This window comes from Bremia lactucae (genome assembly GCF_004359215.1).
Source record: "Bremia lactucae strain SF5 chromosome Unknown BlacSF5_NotPlaced_200_SHOA01000120.1_2678225bp, whole genome shotgun sequence".
NCBI classification, from domain to species: domain Eukaryota; phylum Oomycota; class Peronosporomycetes; order Peronosporales; family Peronosporaceae; genus Bremia; species Bremia lactucae.
In genome coordinates, this window is record NW_027152213.1 from 2,187,122 (window position 1) to 2,195,301 (window position 8,180).

An 8,180-nucleotide genomic window follows, 5' to 3' on the forward strand; every position below is an offset into this window, starting at 1 on the left:
GATACCTCATCACCAGGTGCAGAGACACATAATGATTGTGTGTCTGGAGCAACTTTTGTCAAGAGATTTGCAAATTCTCTTGAGGTTGCTGGATCAGTAGGGCGTTGCGCCCCTACTGACCCCGTCCATTTTTTGGCGGTCTGCCTCGCTGTTGCGATTTCGCAACAACGTCGGATCCGCGACCGTTGCCCTTTTTGGCATACGGTCCAAGATTACGTTCAGTACCTTTCGGTGCTGGACGTGGGGCACTACACTCATGAGCGTAATGTCCCAACTTTTGGCAGCGATGGCATTTCTGCGATCGTTTATTGTTCGGATAGCGAGGTCTCTCGCTTTCGACGTAGGAAAGGACCATAGGTTTCGGACCTCCTAATTCGTGTCGCCTTGGTGGACGATATGATGACGAACTCGCTTGAGCCTGTCTCAAGCTAAAGTCCTCCTGTTCCGCAACGGATATTGCTTCTTCAAGCGTATCCAGTTCCAAGCGGAACAGGTGGGTCTTTACGGGACCATCCGTAAGGCCTTGCATGAACACCGTAATCTACGTGTGTTCATGAACTAGGTATTTGTGATACAACTCGCTAAGAGTCGTATGTGCTGGGCATATGCGTGCACATCACGCTTGCCTTGCTTAAGTTTCAGAAGCTCTGAACGAGCTCTGAACTCAGCCCTTGGTGGCTCAAACGTCTGTTTGAGTCGGGTTTTCAGAACCAATAGTGACCCAAAGACGTATCGGTCGCGCAACTTGAGGCCCAATGCCCAAGTTTTGGCACGACCTGTCAGATTTAATTGAGCGAATGCGATTTGCATTTGCTCGTCGATAATGTGACGTGCCCTTATGGCATCGTCTAATTCGACAAACCATCTCAAAAGGGAGTCTTCTTCGACTCCCCTATATTTTGAGATGTCAATTTTCAGAGTTTCGGGACGACGCGTTTGCGTCATCCCAGGTACAGGGGTCTGTACCTGTTGTAATCTCAACAGTTCCGCCTGTTAAGAGCCTTGCTGATTCAGCAAGGCTACCTCTTCTTAATCTCGTCAAGTTCATGTTGTATGAACTTGGCGATAGTTGAATGGAGGGCATTTCTGTCTAAGTTGAACAGTAATGCCAGGATTGCATCGTTGCCTACGGTCGAGCTCAACCGTTCAACCATACTCCTTTCTATATCACTTAGAAAGGAGTAGCTTTCAGGGGAAACGTGATGCGTATTCCCACTACCATCTAACATGTCCATGTTAAATGTGGGAAGTGTGGTCCTTGGACGGACTACAAAGTGCTACCAGGTGTAACGGGGCACTGCGACTTGTACTGTTTCAGTACAAGTCCACTTCACACTGCTTCAGATGTGAGTGGTGCCTTCGTTAGGTGACGTACACTGTACGTGCAGAGGAAGACTTCTCTTAAGACAAGTAGACTTAAGAGGGTAAAATGAAAACTGTATTAAATATAATTAAGTGTCTCTTAATCTATCTTTGTAAATGCTAACTTAACAAAACCCTAATACTTATCATGTAAATGAATTTTTATCTCTATCTTATTTGTAACTCTCTTTGATTACTCCTACAGCTGATTAGTCTGCGGAATAAATAGATATAATGGCCTATACCTATTTATGGATAAGAATTCTGAATATTACTATATAAAGTAATATTCTCCAAATATTATCTACCTTTTAGATAATATATTAATAAACAACCTGTAAGTGTTAATTTCATGTAGCGATACATCCCGTTACACTGCCTAATCGTGTCTTGTAACGGGTTGATTTAAACCTCAAATCTACCACTTAACAGAATTTAATGTTTTTCTGTCTCAATATTACTAAATTTGATGATATTGGAATTATTAAGCCAAAATCAATAAAATGTTATAATTTTGTACTTCTTTGACTATATCCTCTTTAAAGAAATAATATTATAATAACGAGACACCTTGTAACAGTTAATCTCAATGCTGTTTTTTTTCAGGAGACCTCTACATCCTAGGTTCGGTAAACGAGTCACTTTAACATTATTCGTGTCACATTCATTTTGAATGAGGTCGACCGTTGACGGACACGGAGAGAGTGGCTCAAACGCTTTACAGTTGCATCTCATCGTCATTCAGGTAGTCCGTTACATAATTTTGAAGCGTTGATCGATACCCACCCCTCCTTTGTTCCATACCCACCCCTCTTACTATATTAGGCAATACTTCCAACATTATTAAGCAGCACATTGATCACCCATAACCCCTAACATCCACCCAATACAAGATGTAATTTCTAGACCAGAGACGCGATGTACAAATACCCACAAAATCAACTTGTCAATAACGATGCCGTATTCTTCGATTATTCGTTTTTTTATCCTTCTTCTTTTCGTTCTTAGCGACTACGTCTTGTTCTTCTTTGTCTTCTAATTGGCATGTTTTTCTTAGCAATGGTTGATTGCAGGGCATGTCCGTGCTTTGTGACCATACCGCGGCATAAGCTGCAGCGCCACACAGCAGAAACAACCGCTACAAACGCAGTTTGTTCGACATTTCGCTCAACATGCTCAAACTCAGATAGCACCCTGCGAACTAAGTCAGACGAGCCAGACGCCCCCCTCCCCGCGTCTGTATCCTTACTGGCTCATGAATCGTTGTCATATCCGTGGCATTCAAACGTCTCAGACCACTGAGAAGCAATTACCGCTAATGTATAGATGGCGCAGCTTTATTATGTCATCTGGAAGCCGCAATTTCCTCTCTTAAGAGCCTCTCATCTGCTATCACTGGGATCCACTGTGGTGAGCGGACGCATGTACAAATGGTGAGTGATTGTGGTGCTGGCATATACCAACAGCTGACCAAGTGACGAGGGCCAATCTCAACGCGCGTACTTTAAAAGGCCAACCAGTCTTTGCCGAGCTGGTTAGTCATTCTGTGGCGAGGTACATACAGGCCTGTCTCTGCAGTCGAAATAGACTGACTTGATGTCTCCATCGGGTTTGTTGGCGACACCTTTCCTTCTCTTGATTGACACTGCGTAGCCTGCTTCATGAGCATGGCGCGTGATCGCGTCTGTGGCTACTTCCAGCGGGCCATAGACTAGATCTGGTATAGGCGAAATGGTGGAAGATATTTACTGAGGGTAAAGAGAGAGACAACGCGAGTTGTATCGGAATGTATGGGTGGAGAATGGCGCAATGGAAAGATTGATGGGGAAATGGAAGCGTTGTGCTTGTATTGGGTGGAATTTAGGGGTTAGGGTGATCAATGTGTTGCCTAATAATATTGGAAGTATTGCCAGCAAGGGAGGGGTAGGTGTCGATCAACGCCATATTTTAATTGCCCATAAAAAACATAAATGGCATATTAATGATAAATAAAGAATATAATTCATTAAATTTTACTGTCAATATTACCGCACATAGTTATAGGAACGTGACAGTACTGCTAAAAATTGGTTGATACAGGCCATTATATCAACCCCAGCAATCGCTGTAAGACGTGCGAATGGGCGGTGAGCAATAAGTCAGTATATATATTTGTATATTCATACATCATTATCAGAAATAGAAGGTATTAGTGAAAATGACGTAAAAATCTTGCGATATTTTTCGAAATGGAATCTGCGCAAGACAAAAGCGCCGCCTCGTTGCTTTTTGGCAACGCCACCCTTCCCAGATCTCACACACCGCAATTCGCCCATCATGCCTGCAACGCCGCGACATCGCCTGACTAGTACCCCCTTCTTCACCCTACACCCGTTCATTGCAACCGCGTGACCTCTAGCCACCCGACCAACACCAGAACACCCCTTCTCCTAACCCATCCAGGTATATGTCAATTTTCTTGTCAGAATCCCCGTCGCCCCCACGTCATCAATTACACCTGAGGCTGGTACATTTACTGCATTGCAATAAGAAGTTGACGACTCTGAAGAAAGCAATGAGCTATTCCGCGTGAATTTTACGTCAGTATCAAGTCTTACAGAGCTGCACAGACGCGTTCAGCAAAATACGTTGGCGTGTGGACAACCAATTCATCCACTTTACATGGATTCTTAAACAAACTTTGATAAAAGGCACATACATTTTTTTTGGTCAGGCGGTGATAAAAAAAATTCACAGAGTTGGACGATGCCTCAAACCAGCAAACATGGTACAGTTGCTGCATATTAGGCATAACAACAGAACCTATCCAGTTTAACGTCAGTAAAAACGATTTACTTTGGAGTGCTAACTGCTAAATGTTAAATTTTGCTTTCTATAGATATAACAACCCCATCACTCCAGCTTGTTAAAGTATAGATTTGAATATTGCTGCAGCGGTAGAGTTTTCCACATTCAGCGCCACTATGTTAGCCCCACAGCATACAAACAGGGCTAAGGCAGCTGCACAATCAATTGTGACCGATGTTACGCAGCAGCTCTTGTCAAGGTGGGGTACAATATATGCGTCTGAGCGCATCAATTGGCAAATATGGGCGTCGCAGATTGTCTGTTGACCGATACCGTCGCAGGCAATCACAATTGAGCAACCCCCGCAAATTCAAATCATCCATCTGTTCCGGCATTCGCAAAAGGATGGACTACTGTTATTCAATCTGTACAACATAACAAATCAGTTGCATGACTAATTCTTGACGTCTCTTTAAGGCACGTTATTGTGACTAAGTCCACGGTCAAGGATCTCATAATGCGAATTGAAACTCTAAAGCAGAGTGTGACCTGTCACCGTCAGAAGGTTGTGGCATTTAACAATGCATTTACACTGCTGACAGTCAAACAAACTATCGAGATACCCCTAGTCAAATAGATGTGAATCATGGAGACAATTGCAATTGATTGTAGTTTTTTTCAATCAAAGTCCCAGTTTAGTAAGAAACTAAGTTATTGTATCCTGCACCAGGGTTAATCGTCTTGAAAGTCAATATCCGCATTTACGGAAGAGGGTGTGCATATTGTAGTTTCTCTAACTTAAGACATTGAGGACATTGCCGTCGGCATATCTCGTGCCTTGATTGAGCCTTCTGTCTAGTTGCGCTGCATGCTTTTCTTAATCAATCCAAACCTCGCCTCAATAGAATTGTAAAAATGACAATACCCAGGCAAACATAGCGGTGTAGTCTTAAGCGACCGCGGGCAACTAGTGATACTTGGGTGGCAATGAATACGCGCGCCGTCAGCCATCCACACCATGTGCAAATGGGATGCTTCTGTACCTTGCCTGACTTTAAAGCACGGTAGCAGCCCATGAATTTGCTTCGATCAAACGTTCCTCAGTCATTTACGTGTTCAAAAGACCTCCTCACCCGATGAAGCAGAGCAAGGGTGTCCTTTGCATTCCGTTAAATTCGCCTCGATTAACTCCTACATAGGAGTCAAAGCATAACATGCTAAAAAAAACCTCCTGATTAAATATCTGCTATGGTTACCTTGAAGGTATACCTTCGCTTTCTCAAAAACTCGAGATTCGTCCAAAAGCGTCAATGTAAATGCGTCCAATCAACAGAAATGATCTCACACTCCAACTGCATCATACGATTGTTTGATATTAATTGCGCGGCGCTCCAGGACATATCATGGATTATTAACCTAGTATAATACCAATTTAGCCTTTCCTGATAAGTTAACTTAGATACTGACCTTATATGTGAAGTTGAACTCTCGAAAGATTCGCCAAATTGTCGATTGACTGATGTCCGTGTTCCGCTTTACTTTAAATGCATGCTTGGTCTCGTCCAGGTATGGAAGCGGGTTGTTGATTATATAACAAAGCAGCCATTCGCACTTCTCCGCGTTGTAATTTTAGTTCGGAACTTACGTGCTTTGATGTGCAACCGAGCCAGTCTTCTCGTACGCGTTGATCCAAGCGCTAATGATAGACGGAGCTTTTTGGTAGAAATAAGCAAATCTGGCCTTTCTAAAATCTAGAAGGTAGTAGGCGTACGAGATGGTGAAAAAAGGCATACTGAATAAGCGCGTTCTTTTAGTATATGGCGGAGCTGCTGAACGGGTCGCGATGGGTAGCAAAGACGGATGGGGGCGGGTTAAGGGGTGAAAACTTAAGAAAAAAACGCCAAGAAAACGCTAAATTTTGGTATTTTGAAATCGACAATGTTAAGAAGATCTAAAAATCTTCTTCTACACTTCGTCTACGTCAGGTACTCTGGTGCTTTTTGCCGAAATTATTACCCGTGTATGTTAGCTTGCACTAAAACGGGGTGTCCTGTCTCTAAACCCAACTCACGTACCACTTTAATCGGCGAATTTTTTTCAGTATTTATATGTCTTTTTTATTTTTTTAGTATCATTACCTTTATGGATTTTATTTGATAAATCAACTTCTATTCTCAATATCTTTAAATGTTAACAAATCTGTTTTTGATTCGAAATTTTTTAAAATATCGTTTATTTTATAAATTTAAATATTTTTTTTTATTTTAAGAATTAAATATGATTTTATATTCATTAGGTAAAAAATTTTAAGAATTATTTTAGAAAATTTAAAACCCGCGTTTTTCGTAAAGTTATCGTACAACTTACAATTGATTTTTTTTTAATTTTTAAATTTAGGTTTTGCGTTAACTGAAGAAATTGTTAAGAATTTCATTATTTTATAGGAGGAACACTAAAGTGATTTAAAATTATTATCGTTAATATTGCTGATAGTGGACATATTTTGATTTAATATGTCCACATAAACTATGCGACAGTTTTGCTCACTAATCAAAAATTTAAATGTGATTCAACACGCCAATCGCAGCAAGACGCGCGGATGGGTGGTGAGCGAAGAGTCGTCACAGTTAGATTGATATGTCAAGTTAGTTAAAAAGATGTCAATACGTAGAAACTCAATTATAATAATACAGTATTAGTTTTCCCCTATGCTAAGACATCTTATTACTGATTTTCATTGCCAAGCCTTTTTAGCATCCTTTAAAACCTTCCTCTGCACGTCGTGCACATGAAGTACTCGGAGAAACCTCACCATCATGTTTTCGGTGCAGCTTAACAAGTACAGAAGCAGCACTTGCAGAGGATGCCTGCTACAATCTTGTAGCACTTCGAGGGTTCTTATAACGACCAGATATAAATTATCTAACATGGGCATGTTGCATGAAGAAGGACGTTCCTCATGAAGGCTTTACGCAATGCTTGATAGGATATATAAATTGGGTGACCCTGAATAGAAAGCGGGAGAACGAGCCAGCCGTTAGATTTATGCTGTTCGCTCTGCATCGAGACGACCAACATGCAGATATTACCGACTTAATCTAACAAGAAGTTGACACGGCCCAATAAATAGAAACCTTGCTACACAAGCAAGGATTTCAACAATAAGAACGGCTAGGACAGCAGCATTTACATGCTGCTATCGGGCCGACGCATTCGCGTCGATCCAAAATCTTGAATGACCAATATGTGTTTGGGTCATATGAAGTCTTTAAGACCCGGCTCAGCCAGACCTCCTGTTCCTCTACAGAGATAGCTTGGTGTAGTGTCTCTATTTCGAGGCGGAACAGGTGGGTCCTGACGAGACCTTCCACAAGACCCTTGATAAACACAAAAAATTGTGTTCGTGTATCAATCTGATGACTCACGATACAACTCACTCGGTATCGTGTATGTTGGGCACAGGCGCACAAGCGTAACTGTCACGCGTGCTCTGCTTCAAAAAAAATCCAGGAGCACTAATCAGGCCCTAGATTCAGCACGTGGTGGCTCAAAAAGGCGTTCCACCTGAAACAGCGTTTCGTTTATTTGGGTTCCTATCGTCCATCGAGACGAAAAGAGTTCGGAGGCTTGAAATCAATGGACTTCTTTTATGTTGAAAGCGAGAAACCTCTGACAAAAATGACGCTGCGCCATGCAACAGGCGCAATAGGCAGCATCGATCCGTAACGATGCATGTCTCTTGTATGTCACATTGCCGTCTGATGAATTACTTGGATCGTCAACAAGCGTGAAGATGTTCTACGGGTGAGTGCAATAGCCTCACTTGTGGTTCGGTCGTTAGCACGACTGCTGAAGACCTCCGACTAACCACCCATCACCCTGGGTTTTCGACGTCTGAGCACAAGCACAGGCACATCAAAGGTCGATCACACGAATAAGTCGGGTCGATCGAAACAAGGATGCGCTTTTACAAAGCAACATCCAACGAAATTTAATAAACATGTCTATAAGTGACAGTGCGAAAATCCTAG